Source organism: Cupressus sempervirens, chromosome 3 (genome assembly GCF_028749045.1).
Source record: "Cupressus sempervirens isolate cs-2001-9-10 chromosome 3, ASM2874904v1, whole genome shotgun sequence".
NCBI classification, from domain to species: domain Eukaryota; kingdom Viridiplantae; phylum Streptophyta; class Pinopsida; order Cupressales; family Cupressaceae; genus Cupressus; species Cupressus sempervirens.
Genome location: NC_143120.1, coordinates 960,172,881 through 960,189,144, shown reverse-complemented (window position 1 = coordinate 960,189,144; position 16,264 = coordinate 960,172,881).

Sequence of the window (16,264 nt, the reverse complement as noted above, 5' to 3'; positions counted from 1 at the left end):
ACTAATATTGAAAGGGAAAAGGTGAATCCATAGGAACAACCTTCCATCATCCCTAAAGTTGCTAATGTATGACCTTTGGTCAAAGAACTTGAAGCCACATTTGAAAAGGTTAATACTTCTGAGAAGTATAGAGTGAAAACACAAACCACTACTAAGGAATAGCAAGGAACATGTCAAATAATATTATCTATCCCTACATCACAAGATCAAGGTGCAAGTCAAGTCATTGTGGCAGAATTGGACAAGCTTGAAGAGAGTGAGATTACACCACAACTAATGGAGTAAACAATTATCCAAGCCTTGGTAATGTTACCACTATCTGGCACTAACTCCATTGCAAATCTTAGTGTTGAGCTCGAGTTCATCAAAGGAAAAAGAAGTAATACAATATGAAAATGTGAAGCTTGATGAAGAAATCATTTTGCCCAATTATGATATGATACAATAACTATAGAACAAATGGGCATACTTTAAAAAGCCCTAGTAAGGAAGAAGCATAGAGAAATGTTTAGAAGGGAGCATAGGAAAAAGCAGGCACTACAAGATATCAAAGACATCTTTTTAGATGCATTTAGTCTACTAACTCCTAATGAGATGAAGTGACTCAATGAAAAACTAAAAAATATAGTGAAAAGGGTCAATGATGTTGACTTAGACACAAATGCAAAATTGTTAGAATGGTTAGAAAAGAAGTTTTAAAAAAAAATTAATGAAAAGATATCAGGTAATATAGCACTGACACAAGTTGCATTAACAACTAAGGCTGAGGATGTGAAGAAAGTACTTGAGAATATCTTTTCATTGTACACTAAATTATGCAATCCAACACTCTTCACCCAAGGGACTAGAAGTCACATCTTAGGCTTCAAAAGTCGGATTAGAACATCAAGTACAAAATTGCCAATGACACTAGCTTAGAGTGAGAAGCACTTTAGGAAATTTCTTTAAACCCAATGTCAATTAGTTGCATTGTCAGTAGATGAGGCCAATATAAGGGCCAAACTAACTAGAATCTAGGAAACTCTAACCCCTCATATGGAAAAAGGACCCAAATCTTTCTATACTAGATGGGCTAGTCCACCTTGCTGTCGAGCTTGCTATCCAAATAAAGTCTTTGGATGTAGCCTATGAGAACTGGGATGTAGCTCTCAAGATAATATTAGATGTTAATAAATCTTTTCTGGACAAACACATAATAAGTGTATGAACCATTAACATAAGTGTCAAAAAGGGGAAGTTATAGAATGGGGGAGAATGAGAAAATGAGGGAGATATTACTTTTTGGAGAAAAGAAATAATTTTGGGGAGATATAATGAGAGTGAGAAATTGGGGATAGTAAGCAAAGGAGTTGAAGCACCAAAATACAAAAAGTATCAGATAAAAGAGTATCAACAAGATAGTATGAAGTTAAAGAGTATCATTTGAGGCATATTGCTATAGAACAAACCTATCAACTCAGGGGGAGTCATTAGATTTTGAGGTATACAAGTCATCACAAAATTTTTGAAGTTTTGTATGTAAGCTAAGTTAGAGATATGTTATGCTCATGAGAATAAGGATATACAAGCATACTCAAGTTTTTTTAACACTCATTTCAAAGGGGGAGATTGTTGATCTTAGATTGGTTTTGAAAAGAGAGTATCAACACACTTAAGTTATTTACATAGTTCATGCTGAATAAATGGCACATGCCGAGCACAACATGTATATTATAGAGCTTGTTGAGTCAACAGTGAGTGTCAACCCACTCATGTGCCAAGTAAATAGTGTATGCTATGTAATAGGAGAGCTGAGTAAATAGTGGATGTCGAGTATTATATATGTCGAGTCATAGCATAGAGAACTGTATATGTCGAGCATCAGAGACTTCAGATGCCGAGTGACATAGTTTTGATATATTTGTTTGTAAAGTCACAAAAAACTATGTAAACCATTTTTTATTCGACTTAAGATTGAATTATGATATTTTGGAGATAAGGAAAAATTTGAAGTTTGATTCCCTATGCAATTACATGTAGCCAAACAAAAAATAGGAAGAATTCAGTGGCAAAATGGATGAATCTCAACCATAGATTCATACCTAACCCTAAGTCACCAAAGTATTCTTAAGGAGGAAAAACCCTAAACTCTCTAGAGAGTGAGGAAGGTATTGAAGGAGGGAAGAGAGAAATTTTCATGTAAAAATAGAGCATTCATGGTGACTAAGGAGTTATGAAGTGAGATTATATTGCTAAATCAGTTAGAGCAGAGTAGATGAAAAAGAAAAGGATACAACAAAGAGACATTTGATCAATGAGGATTGAGAAAAAAATAGTTTAGAGGTGATCTATCATCAAGAAATCAAGAACTAATTGTAGGATTGATGCTGAGACATTCTAATAGGGTGAGACCTAATAGTCTTAGTAAGCATTTAAAAGGGTATACCTTTCATAGGGTAGATCATGTTTCATGTTCAAAACATTGTAACCTTCATTGGATACACTTTATTAGTGTAGTAGTGAAGATTTGTGGGTGTCATCCCACCTTAATTTTACCTTCTCATTAGAGGGTTTTGGAGTAATCATATCTGGTGTTTGATGTGTGTGATTGCTTATATATTTACATGATTTAGATGTACATGATTAACATGTTATTTTAGTTTACTCATTGAATGTATGAGGTGGATGTGTGGTGAAAGTTTTATGGATCCAAGTATAAACTACTAATTCACCCCCCCACCCTACCAAGAAGTTTACCTTGCCTATTGTAATTCCAACAATTAGTATATGGTTTGAAATATCAAGATAATCTATTATAGTCCTTCCATTGGGTGTGATAGGTTATTCAAATTCAATTTTCCTAAATTGTTTGTTCCTACAAACAATTTGGTTATCCTTTACTGCTCTCAAGTTAACAGCTTATAATATCAAAACCTCTGATCTCATAAAAACACATTCATTGCATATCATTGCAAATCATAGGGAGTTGTACCTAGTAATTTAGAGGGTAGTGATAAAATACTTATACTAATCCATTTTTTGGTAAACTTCCTTTTGTCTCTCCAAAACATTGGGTATGAAAGAGTTAGATTATCAAATCTAATAGGAGGAATAATTGTTAACCAACACTATGTTAAGTATTTTCTTAACAACTTCTTCCCAATGATTTCAATTCAAATTTTCCAAATGTTTTCTCCTTCCTCATAGCATTAAACAATGTACACTGAGGTATTTATAATTTTCAAATACTAATTCCATAAACAATTTATCATCTTTTTTAATCATTATTTTCCTTATTTGTGTGAATTTATGATAGAGAGAACTTGATGCAAGAGAGGAAATTTTTCTTAAAGAATTTGAAACAGTTAAAAATATCATAGTAAAAAGGAAGGGCAACAATAGTAGACAAATGAGGAGGTGAGTTGACAAGAAGAGATCATTGTGTGATTACACCAACTTCTCCAATTTCAAGCCATTTGCATATAGGGAAGCCACACAGAGGAGTACTCTACAACATCATCTACCAAATGAGGTTTTCTTTTTAAAGCCATCAAAATTTTCTTATGGGTAAGCCATGTATTTTATTTAGTTTTCAACAGTGTCAAGTTGAATCATTTTGCATGGGGCTAGAAAATTTTATAAGAAAAGATGAAAATCAAGCTCTTGAGAAGTACTAAACAATAGTTTTCCATCACTGTTTAATGGAAAACTTCTCTAAGGCTTAGTATTTCTAATAAAATCATGTTTTAGGATTTTAAAAGTCACCATAGAAGTGTTCTTTTACCTCTTACTTCTATCATTACCTATTAGTTGCCATCCTTGCCTCACTTTGTTGTCATTTTCCCACAAGTTCAGAGTCATTTGATTTTTATTTTATTTAGTTGGCTATGTTGTACAAGTAATTATGGAGATTCTTCTATGAAAACATTTTCTTATGTGAATCTAATGGGTATGTACATGATCATGGTGTGCCAAAAAGTGGTGATTTGAAAAATATGTAGTTCTAAAATACGTCAAAGCATTTCAAAATCTATTCCAACTTTTTTCCCACCCATCATGATATTAAATGAAAAAAATATAAAGCCTACTATATCTTTTGATACCAACCCTATATGATCAACTTTAAAAACATCCCAAAAATGTCTTTTTGGCCCATTCTTGTATTTTTTTACTTCAAACATGTAGCTGAAGACTTCTTTTCACCAAAATTTAAAGAAATGTTCAAAAGGGTTTTTTAACAATGTTCTTATCTTTCCATAAATGTAATTTTTTTCCAAATTACAAGTTCAGTAAGTAATTATTACTTATTTTCTAATGGAATTATGTATAAAGTCCTGAGTAACTTACTACTTTAAAAACAATTATAACTTTCAAATGGTGCAACATTTTTGAAATCCAAAAGATACACGCCATTCTATGTTTTATCTACTAGAAGGAAAAAAATTAAGAAAAATTAAAATTTGTAGAGTTTTGAATTAGTTAAGGTGGCCAAACATGAGAGGTTTTTAATTTCAAAAATACTAAAGTAGAAAATTAATAATTAATTTTTTTTTAGAATAAAATATCCAAATATATGTGTCACATCAAAGCATGAGTCTACTTCTTATATCTAGAGTATTATTTAAAAATATTATCATTTGATTTTGATTAAGGTGGTCAGACATACACCTACTTATTTTTGTCCTAATTTTTTTGTACTATTGCATTAGCATTCAAAATTTTGACAATCAATTTTTAGTTTTTTCAGATAAGTCCTAGTAGTTTAGAAACTAAATTTAATTTCTTGGAGATTCTTTTCTCTCAATTTTTTTATATAAATTTTATAACAAGTAAAAATTGTATGTCAAGTTGACATAACCCTGATTTGTTGATTTTTTATTGCCACTTAAGAACATAGTTTGGTTGACCATGATCTTGCACATACCACAATGCTTCTTGTGAAATTGGAGTTTCTATGAGAATGGTGTGGAAAAAGAATGAACTTAGAGATTTTGTTTTGATGATAATAGAAATCTGAACTATTAGTTTCCATCCTTACCTCACTTTTCCATGATTTTTCCACAAGTTCAAAGTTGTTTCTTGTATTCTTAAAATTACCTTATGTTGTGGATTTTTTTTCATTCTTATTTTATTAAGTTGGGAATGCCATACAAGTGATTATAGAGAGTCCTCTTTGAAAACATTTTCTTATATGAAACAGATGCTTCTTTTGAAATTGAAGTTGCTATAAGAATGGTGTGGGAAAAGACTGAACTTAGTGATTTTGCTTTGATGATAATAGAAATCTAAAATATTAGTTCCCATCCTTACCTCACTTTAGCATGATTTTTCCACAAGCTCAAAGTTGTGTTTGGTATTCTTAAATGTTATCTTATGCCATGGATCTATTTTTATTCTTATTTTATTAAGTTGAGAATGTCGTACCAAGTAATTATGGAAAGTCCACTGTAAAAATATTTTCTTATGTGAAACTGACGCTTTTGTGAAATCAGAGTTTCTATGAGAATGGTGTGAGAAAAGACTGAAATTAGTGATTTTTTTTTTATGATAATAGAAATCTAAACTTATCAAATTGATGTTGGAAATATAGGATCTGAAATTCTGATTGTATAGTTACTTCCACTATTAAATGATGGTGCTTAGTTTCATTTGATTGATGCCAACATTGTGTAGTGTGGAAAGCATTTTTTTAGAGATTTGAGTAGCTTTAAATTTTATGAAACCTCTCTACTAATAAGAAAAACATGTTACAAGTGCTCAAGCATCAGTTAAATTTTTTAACTGAATGACTTACCATTAAAAAACAATATCAATTATTGACCACTCCTAAGAAGTAATGTTGAAATTAAACCCTAATAGAATTGTTGAGGTTTGTGATTTGATAGTTTAGTAGAATAGGCAGTATTCAATTTTGGTTAATGTTATAGTTCAAATTTCATTATCCATGGATTGAAAAGAAAGAAAAGGAAGTTTAATTGCCTTTATTCATTTGGGAAAGTAGTTGGTAAGTTTGCAGTTAATTGAAGACTTGAATTATAGTCATGTTTTCTCCTCATACTATTGTTGGCACATTTTATATTTAGGGTATTGTGAAACATTTAGAATATTGAAAAAAATTCTAAATTTTACTTTACAAAATAAGTCAATATTTATTGAATTTTAAGAAACATTAACTAGGGTAGACAAAATTACAATTACACTAATTTAAACTAAATCTATAGTTTTTTTTGTAGAATTTAGCACTCCACCAATTTATAAAAATATCTAAATTTGGAAATTTCTACAAACTAATATTTTTATCTAGAAAACTACCACTACCCACTCCCGATAAATAAATCTTTATTAAAATTTAAGAAACATTACTAGAGTTCAAAGAAGATAGGCTATATATAGTCTTATAACATTGGATTTCTTTTTTTTAAAAATGGACAAATAAGATACTATATGGTTTAGGCTATTCAACTAATACTTGTAGAATATATTACATAAGGTATAGATGTCTAATTACTAAATATAATTGTAGATTATTTTTCCTTTTCTTCTTCAATTTCTATGTCTCTATCTCTATTTTGTAATAATTGTTGCGAATAATCTTACATGTACTTCTATTCATAGAATGATAGAGAATCAACCAATTAATCCCCCTTCACCCACTATTATAGAAATTTCAATCAACAACTCTGAGGAAACCAGTACATCACCAATTGTAGCCTCTGCGTTTGTGAATTCAAGAGGTCTACCCACAACTAATATTATATCACTAGCAGATATGATTCAAAACAATTGTCAACAAACGAATGACTCCATACTTGAGACTAGTCTTAATACAAACAATGTGTAACCTATTGAAATTTCAACCATTGAAAATGTGCATGAAACATTCCACAGTCTTTTCAAAAAAGTTGAAGCACTTTTCACACTTTTAAAAGAGTTGTACTATGAAAAATTTCACAATGAAGGAAATGTTGTAACATTTAAATGTACCTTCCAAAGGTTTTTCTAGGTTTAATTAGTCACATATATGACAATAATGTATGTACATAGTTCGAGTATAATGAACTCGTTATGTCTTACAATAAGTTCATGAATATCTCTATGATTGAAACCATGTATGAAACCATAATTTTTCTTAGTTTTTAGAGATTTCAACATCCCCTCTTACAATAATTTTATTAATATCTCAACAATTGAGACCTATTTACATTCCACAAGTATCTCTATCTCTCACACACACACACACACAATATATTTCAATGTTACTGCTTAAGTACATGATTTTATGTCTTAAAAAAAAAATTAGATCACCTCGATAATTCAAACTACATGTCACGAAGAATTTCAAATTCAATAATAGTTACCAAAATTTCAATTTTATTATTTAATCACATGATTTTATGTCTTATATTAAATTTGAGATCATGTCTATAATTCAAACTATGTGTCAAAAAGAATTTGAAATTCAATAATAACTACCAAAAAGTAGTACCTTACGATAGTTTAAGGGTTTTGTAAGCATCTTTATCTACCCTATTAGTGTTTATCATATATATATATTTAAAATATGCTTCAATGTTATTGTTCAAGTACATGATTTTATGTCTTATAAAAAAATTTGAGATCATCTCTATAATTCAAATTATGTGTCAAGGAGAATATGAAATCCAATAATAATTACCAAAAATTTCAATGTTATTTTTTAAGCATGATTTTATGTCTTATAATAAATTTGAGATCATCACTATAATTCAAACTACATGTTAAAAAGAATTTGAAATTCAATAATAATTACCAAAAAAAAGTACCATACTATAGTCTATGGGTTTTGTAAACATCTTTATCCACTCTATTAGTGATTACTTATGTCAAATAAGTCAAATGGATTTTATCAACATCTATATCTATTGTATAAATGTCAACTAGAATTTGAATTTTAATAAATATTTGGAAAAAAATAGCATCTAATTATAATATAATGGGTTTTTTAACATCCCTATCTCTTTTTTCAATGCTTTCATATCTCAAATGAGTTTAATGGATTTTATATACATAATCATCTATTGTATTTGTTGGTGTAAATACATAAATTATTGATACAGATGTTACTAACATGCCCTGGAATGACGTCCAGACGGGTGTCAAAGTTAAGGCTCATGAAATGATGAAGTCACCAAAAATTTTGCCCCACTGGATGAAGTGGCACTGATGTGGTAGTCTATACTATACAAACTATATGAACGTACAAAAACTAGATGACATGGCAGCTTGCATGTCGCACTGACTAGGCGAAATGAGTTGGCGGGTCCATCTGATAGTACTGTCATGTGGCTTGGTGTGACTGGACACGCAGGTCCATGGTGACACGTACCCTTCATCTGCATGGCAGGAGACTAGTAGGGTACATAGGGTAGGTCACGTCCACTGTGACAGGGTCTGTGTCCTGTAGTCTCGACAAGTTTTACCATGTGGTTAGGGTTTCTGCACAGAGGGCCAACAATGTCTGTGCACAATGAATGCCGCATGTCCGATGAAGATGGGACAAGCAAAGATTTGGCTGTCGATCGCCAAGGTAGCAGTTTCTGTCACCGAAGAAGAGTTCAATTATCCCACATCATGGGATAATTAAGCGTAAGTTAGGGGAATGCCCTTAAGCTTACGCAATCTAGGATGAAATGCAATATGGGTACCACACATCTTCATGGGGAATGATAGAAAAATGGAAATTGAAGGAAAAGGAAATGTGGAAATGGAAAATGGAGAGTTTCAAGAGGTTCTCTATGTTCCAATTCTAAGTTCAGATCTCCTAAGTAAAACTTAAGTAAGTGTAATAAGTAAATACTTATTTACATCAACACCCCCCCCTTAAGTGAAAGTTAGGGGAATGCCCTTAAGCTTACGAAAGCTAGGATGAAATGCAATATGGGTCCTGGCTACAAGGCCATGTTAGGTACCCATGTACATAATTATATGCAATCTCCCATAAAGTGGGGAAAGAGGGAAAACCTCATGGGAAAAACCCTCCCCCAAAAAGAGAGATAAAGAAGGATGCATTGATGGATGGAGTAATTAAGACCCCCCCATTATGACATACATCCAATATATACATAAGAGAATGATGAGAAGAGGTAGAGAGATACGATGGGCTCCCCCCCCAAAGAAGAATGTCGAACTGTGAATGCTCTGATGAAGAAGTTGATCCAAGACTTTAGAATGGTGTTCCTCCCCTTAGGAAGAAACAATGCCAAAGGTACAAATGAGACACTTTCGCTGTGTGTGGATAGAATCCCATGGATAAGTAATGTCTTTGAAACCTGCTCAACTAGCTAAAGAGCCTATCCCGAAGAACTGTCTAACTCTAAAACTGATGAAGAACCATGCTGCAACTATTAATCATAATTATTCACAATCACTTCAACCTGTGATGATCGATCATGTAGAGAATGAACAAGAGAGTCTGATGGAGCTCTTGTGACAACTAAAGAAGGTAATTTTGCATCTAGAAGAAGAGGTAGACCATGAATACTATCTCCCAAATCTATCACTGAACCTGTATTTGGAAGACTAGAAGTACCCTACTGTTCTGGACCTATCACTGTGGTGATGTATGCATGTGGACTGAACTAATGAAGTGACCTCTCGCTATAACTATCGATAGAAACCCACATTTTTGAAGATATTGAAGGACTATCGTTGGTGTCACTATCAGTATCCACATTGTATGATCTACAAAGAGGAGTAGAGGACAAGCTCGGAGAACTATCCTCAAAATGTACATCCTTCTCCACAAATATCTAGAAGTTTGTATGCCTTCACTCTGTCTTTAGTCTCAAGATCTAGAAGTCTATATGCCTTCACTCTGTCTTCATAACTAATGAAGGTACAAGGTTGAGAAGATTGTGCCTTGCATCTCTTGGAAGATCTCTTTGCCCATGTAGGACAACCAAAGACTCTAAAGTGTGTCACAATAGGTTTTCTAATGCACCATGCCCCAAAAGGAGTTTTTCCATCTAAGGCTAGATGAGGAGAATGATTGAGAATGTGAGTGGCACTTGAGATTGCTTCAACTTCTAATGATGGATCTAGAGACTTGGCATGAATCATGCAACTTGCCATAGACTTAAGATTTTGTATCCTCAAAGCTGCAACATCTGTCTTATGTGGATTAAATGCTGAAGGAGTCTGAAGATCAATGCCCTCATGTCTACAAAAATCCTTAAGTCTTCTATTCAAATCCATGTTTCCATTATCCATTCGGAGTACTTTGATGGCTTTCCTAGATTTTCATTCTACATGAGCCTTGAAGTCTAGAAATGCATCCAAAACTTCACCCTTACTATGTAGAAAGTAGACCCAAGTGAACCTTGAAAAGTCATCAACAAAGGTAAGTATGTAGTGACCCTAGCTAAATGTGAAAGGACCTACTAATACCATGTGAACCATTTGAAGAACACTTGTTGCTCTAGAAGACTTCTCTCTTTGTAACTTCCCCTCTGGATACATATCCACTGAATCTATTGAACGTTCACCCTTAGAAAAGTTGATTTGAGGTAGACCTTTCACCATGTGGTATGTAGAAAGTTGCTGAAGATAGTGGTAGTCAAGATGACCATATCGCTCATGCCATAATTGCATGTTTAAATGTGATTGAGATAACAAGGCTTTTGAAGAAGACTTGGGCACAAAATGTGAGAAAGAGTACAACCTCTTGTGATCATTCACTTTCCCTACTGCAACCAAGGAATTGTCTCTAAGACTGTGCACTTTTACTGAGTCTAGAAGGAACTCAACTCTATGTCCATCTTCGAGGTGAGTGATTTGGTAGATTGATAGGAGATTTGAACTTTGGTTTGGAACATAGAGAACCTCTTGAAACTCTCCATTTTCCATTTCCACATTTCCAAATCAATTCCAACGGATACAACTTTATTAAAAATAATTTATAATTTAACATTTGTATTAAAAATAATTTATAATTTTACATCTGTCTTGTGCAAACTAAATGTTGGTGAGTTCTAAAGATCAATTCCCTCAATTTTGCAAAAGTTCTGAAGTCTTCTATCAACATAACAATTCTTATTGTCCACTCTTAATACCTTGATGGATTTCCTTGACTTGTGTTCAGCATGAGCCTTGAAATCTTGAAGCTTGTGAACTACTTCATTCTTACTATGCAGAAGTAGACCCAAGTGAACCTTGAAAAGTCATCAACAAAAGTGAGTATGTAGCGACCCTAGTTGAATGCAAAAGGACTTGCTAATACCATTTGAACCATTTGAAGAACACTTGTTGCTCTAGAAGACTTCCCTCTTTGTAACTTCCCCTTTGGATGCATATCCACTAAATCTGATGAACATTTACCCTTAGAAAATTTGATTTGAGGTAGACCTATGACCATTTGGTATGTGCAAAGTTGTTGAAGATAGCGGTCATCAAAGTGACCAAACTTCTCATGCCATAGGTTGTTGTTCGAATTAGAGTGAGTTAACAAGGCTTGAGAAGAACTCTTATGCACAAAATGGGAGAAGGAATAAAGCCTCCTATCATCATTGACTTTCCCAACTACTACCAATGAAGCATCTTTGAGATTGTGCACCATCACTAAATCTGGAAGGAACTCAACCTTATGACCATCTCCTAGGTGAGTGATTTGGTAAACTGAAAGGAGATTAGAGCTTAGATTTGGAACATAGAGAACATCTTTGAATTCCCCATCTTCCATTTGAACATGTCTTTTTCCTTCAACTTCCATCTTAGCATCATCTCCCATGAAGATGTGTGGCACCTTTGACTGCTTTAATGAAGAAAAGTCTTGCTTTGAAGAACCCATGTGGTAAGAGGCACCTGAGTCAAGTATCCATTCAGAAGAAGAACTTGAGTTTTCCATAAGTGTTTGACCTTTACCCTTTGAAGAGTTAGAAGTAGAATGCTTGGAAGTACCTGGCACTTGAATCATATTCTTCTTGAGTAGATTTTCTAACTCATTGATTCTTTTTGTCTTGCAGTGATGCTCGTCATGATTTGGCTTTTTTGCAATATGCACAAAAGAGTGTGTCCTTTTTATTACTTCCCTTCTTGTTTGAAGAAGAACCACCTTATTTAGAGGAGTCATGTTGTGTCTCAAATTGTGTTTTCTGCTTCCACTGCTTCTTCTTGTTCTTTCTTTTCCCCCTTGACTAGATTTTTGAGCATCACTAGCCACCAAGGCTTTGGTCTTAGATGACTTGAGAAGTCCAAAATCCACCAAGTGAGATTGTTCAACAATCAACATGTCTACAAATCCATCAAAGGAAGGCTTCTAGTAAGCAGATCCCATGGTTAACCTATGAGTATTAAAGCTCAAAACAAAGTTGTCATACTCAATAGGTAGCTTTTTCAGGATGTGATGTATCAACCTATCATCCTTTATGGGATTTCCAAAATCTTTAAGAAGTGCCCTATACTCATTGACTTTGATGATATAATCCTAAATTGTGTCATAATTCTTAGGATCCAAGAGAAGTAGATCATCCTCAATCTAAAATCCCTTTTCTTCATCCACTTTACCATACAACTGTTCAAGTTTGTCCCAAGCTTCTTTAGAGTCTGAACAATTTTTAATGTGGAAGAGAAGATCACTATGTACACAACTCTTGATAACACCTAAAGCTTGTTGGTTTTGTCTTTTCCAATCAATGAGTTCTTTAGCATCAGAAGGTTTGGTAATTGTTCCATCAAAATATAAACTATATCCTTTTTCCATTAATCTACTCCATGCAATATCTTTCCATGTAGAATAGTTGCATGAAGTTAGAGGAGGAAATTTAAAACCCATGATGCAGAATTGAAAGAGCACAATAGAGAGACACAAAAAACACAGTACACACCCCCCTTTTCACTCAATCAAAAGACCCCCACAAAAGAGATGTTGTTCACACTTTATAAGTAGTGCATTTACAATGAGCCACTTGTCAAAATGAACAAAGTGGACTTTCTGATTTTGCTTTTACAACTACCTTATGAGGCTGAATTCTATCACTTAAGCATTGTAGCTTAGTTTTACAACAATTCTGAAAAAAATCAAAGCTTTATAATGCCAAAGAAGGCCTAATTTTGAAAGTGAGAAATTTGTCCACACAACCCTAGAATCTGACTTCAGATCTGGAAAGTAGACAAAAAAAGTATGCACTTTCAAAAAAAATAGAACATGAAAAAGTGACCAGATGTGCCCGTACAGAGCTTCTAAAGTTGCAAAATGCAGGATTATGCAGGTACAGTCACCAAAAAATGCAAATTTTGCAAAATTTGTGCACCAAAACTAGAAAACAACATAACCATTGAAAAATTTAGGAAATTTTACCTGATATCAAAAAAATTTGCACCTGAATCAAAGTCCAAATGTCCAAGTTACGAGCTCGCAAAGTCAGGCTGCCAAACTGAAAAGCAATCTGGAGAGGGGTCTGGAGGAGAAACTGTGAGTTTAAATTTGATGGTCAATTAGCCGTCAAAGCAATTATAAAAATGTTCTATAATGACGTTCAGACGGCCATCAAGTTTAGGCTCATGTACAGGATGACATCAGCAAAATCTCAGCCCCTAAATGACATCAACAGTACAGATGGTATGGATTCTGTACGGAGCCGTACGATTGTACAAAAAAAATTTGCATCTTCGCTGATAGGGCTGACTATGCAGTGCTAACATGTGTCAGAGTCAGATGTGACTTGACGATGATGTGTGATGATAGTGCATGTACAGTCAGACTGACATGGTCATGACTGGGCGTAGGGCTGTCACATGTTGGGATATTGTTGGTTGCTGATTTTGCAATGACGGATGCTAGATGTTGGATGTGGTCAACAGGCTTTGCACTGAGGATGCTGGAGAGGAGATTTCTATTCTTGGTGAATTGAGGGATTTAATCCCACATTGGTGTAGTGGGACAAATATACGTTGTTTAAAATAGAGCGAGTCGCAGAGTGAAAATAATCGTCAATCTACCCCCGCCAGTTGAGTTGAGGGTCAAGCTAGGGCAGTGGAGGTCAATGGGGCTATTAGTCAGTGTCGGTGGCAATGTTATTCATTAGATTCTCTTCAAACACCGGTTAATGAATACGCCAATTGTTGGATGTGTGGCACACGTTGTTGTCACTGCTAGAAATTTGTGATGTATTCCATAGATTATTAAGCCCACAACTTAATAAAGTTCTCCTTGTGAAATAGATTAAATAATCTGCCAAAAAAAACAAGCTGGGGGTTGATGGCCCGGTTCTGCAACAAAATTTTCTCTGTCTAACTAGAAAAATAAATTTTGAAAATAGCAAAAATTGACAAAGAATTTAGATCCAAAAATCAACTTATCAGATCAATAAAAATAATCATACCCAGTTGCAAATCGGTGCCTTTAGGTGCCAGTTTGCAAAAAAATTTTGCCTCTCGATCAACTTTGAGCCAAAGTAGGCATGCTTATATTCAATTTTCACCGGTTCAGCATTTTGAATGCATTGGAGAGGTTAGATCTAGTGCTGGACGCTCCCAATTCCTGCAGCACTTCGAATTCAGGATGAGGTGATGAAGCAAACAAGAGGTCCTGAATGACTTGTGAAGAGAAAGTCTCCAAGCTCTAATACCATGTAAGAATTTGCCTAAGGGAAAAATTCACCCAACCTTTAGAACTAAGGTTTCAATAATTTATTTTACCCATACTAACATCTGTATTAACATGTGTGGTACCTTTGACTACTTCAATGAAGAAAAGTCTTCCCTTGAAGAACCCATGTGGTAAGAGGCATCAGAGTCAAGTATCCATTCCAAAGAAGAATTTGTGTTGGACATAAGTGCTTGACCTTTACCCTTCGAAGAGGTTGGAGTAGAATCCTTGGAAGTACTTGCCACTTGAATTCTGTTCTTCTTGAATAGGTTTTCTAACTCATCGATTCTTTTTTTTTTGCAATGGTGCTCGTCATGATTTGGCTTTTTATAGTATGCACAAAAGAGTTTGTCCTTCTTGTCAATACTTCCTTTCATATTTGAAGAAGAACTGCCTTGTTGAGAGGAGTCATGTTGTGTCTCAGATTGTTTTCTGCTTCCACTACTTCTTTTTTTTGTTGCTTTTTCCCCCTTGACCAGATTTCTAACCATCACTAGCCACTAAGGCTTTGGTCTTAGATGACTTGAGAAGACCAAAATCCACCAAGTGAGATTGTTCAACAATCAAAATGTCTGCAAATCCATCAAAGGAAGGCTTCTGGTAAAAAGATCCCATGGTCAACTTGTGAGCATTAAAATTCAAAACAAAGTTAGCATACTCAGAAGGTAGCCGCTTCAGGATGTGATGAATCAACCTGTCATCCTTTATGGGATTTCCACAATCTTTTAGAAGAGCCCTATACTCATTGACTTTGATGATATAATCCTAAATTGTGTCATAATTCTTAGGATCTAAGAGAAGTAGATCATCCTCAATCTGAAATCCCTTTTCTTCATCCACTTTACAATACAACTGTTCAAGTTTATCCCAAGCTTCCTTAGATTCTAAAGAATTTTTAATATGGAAGAGAAGATTTCGATGTACACAACTCCTAATTACACCTAAATCTTTTCAGTCTTGACTTGTCCAATCAATGAGTTCTTTAGCATCAGTAGGTTTGGTAATTGTACCATTAACATATAAACTATATGCTTTTTCCATTAATCTACTCCATGCAATATCTTTCCATGTAGAATAGTTGTGTGAAGTTAAAGGAGGACATTTAAAACCCATGATGCAGAAATGAAAGAGCAAAAAATAGAAACACAAGAACACACTACACATCCCCTCTTTTCACTGAATCAAAAGACCCCCAAAAGAGATGCTTTGGCACTTTATAAGTAGTGCGTATACAATGAGCCACTTGTCAAAATGAACAAAGTGGACTTTCTAATTTGACTTTTACAACTACCTTATGAGGCTTAAATCTATCACTTAAGCACTGTAGCTTTGTTTTACAACAATTTTGAAAAAGAATGAAAGCTTTACAATGCCAAAGAAGGCCTAATTCTGAAAGTGAGAAATTTGTCCACACAACCCTAGAATCTGACTTCAGATCTGGAAAGTAGACAAAAAAAAATACTTTCAAAAAAAATAGAACCTAAAAAAGTGACCAGATGTGCCCGTATAGAGCTTCTGAAGTTGTAAAATGTAGGATTATGCAAATATAGTTGCCAAAAAATACAAATTTTGCAAAATTTGTGCACCAAAAACAAAACAGAACACCACCACTAGAAAATTTAGGAAATTCTTCCTGATTTCAAAAAAAATTGCACCTGAATC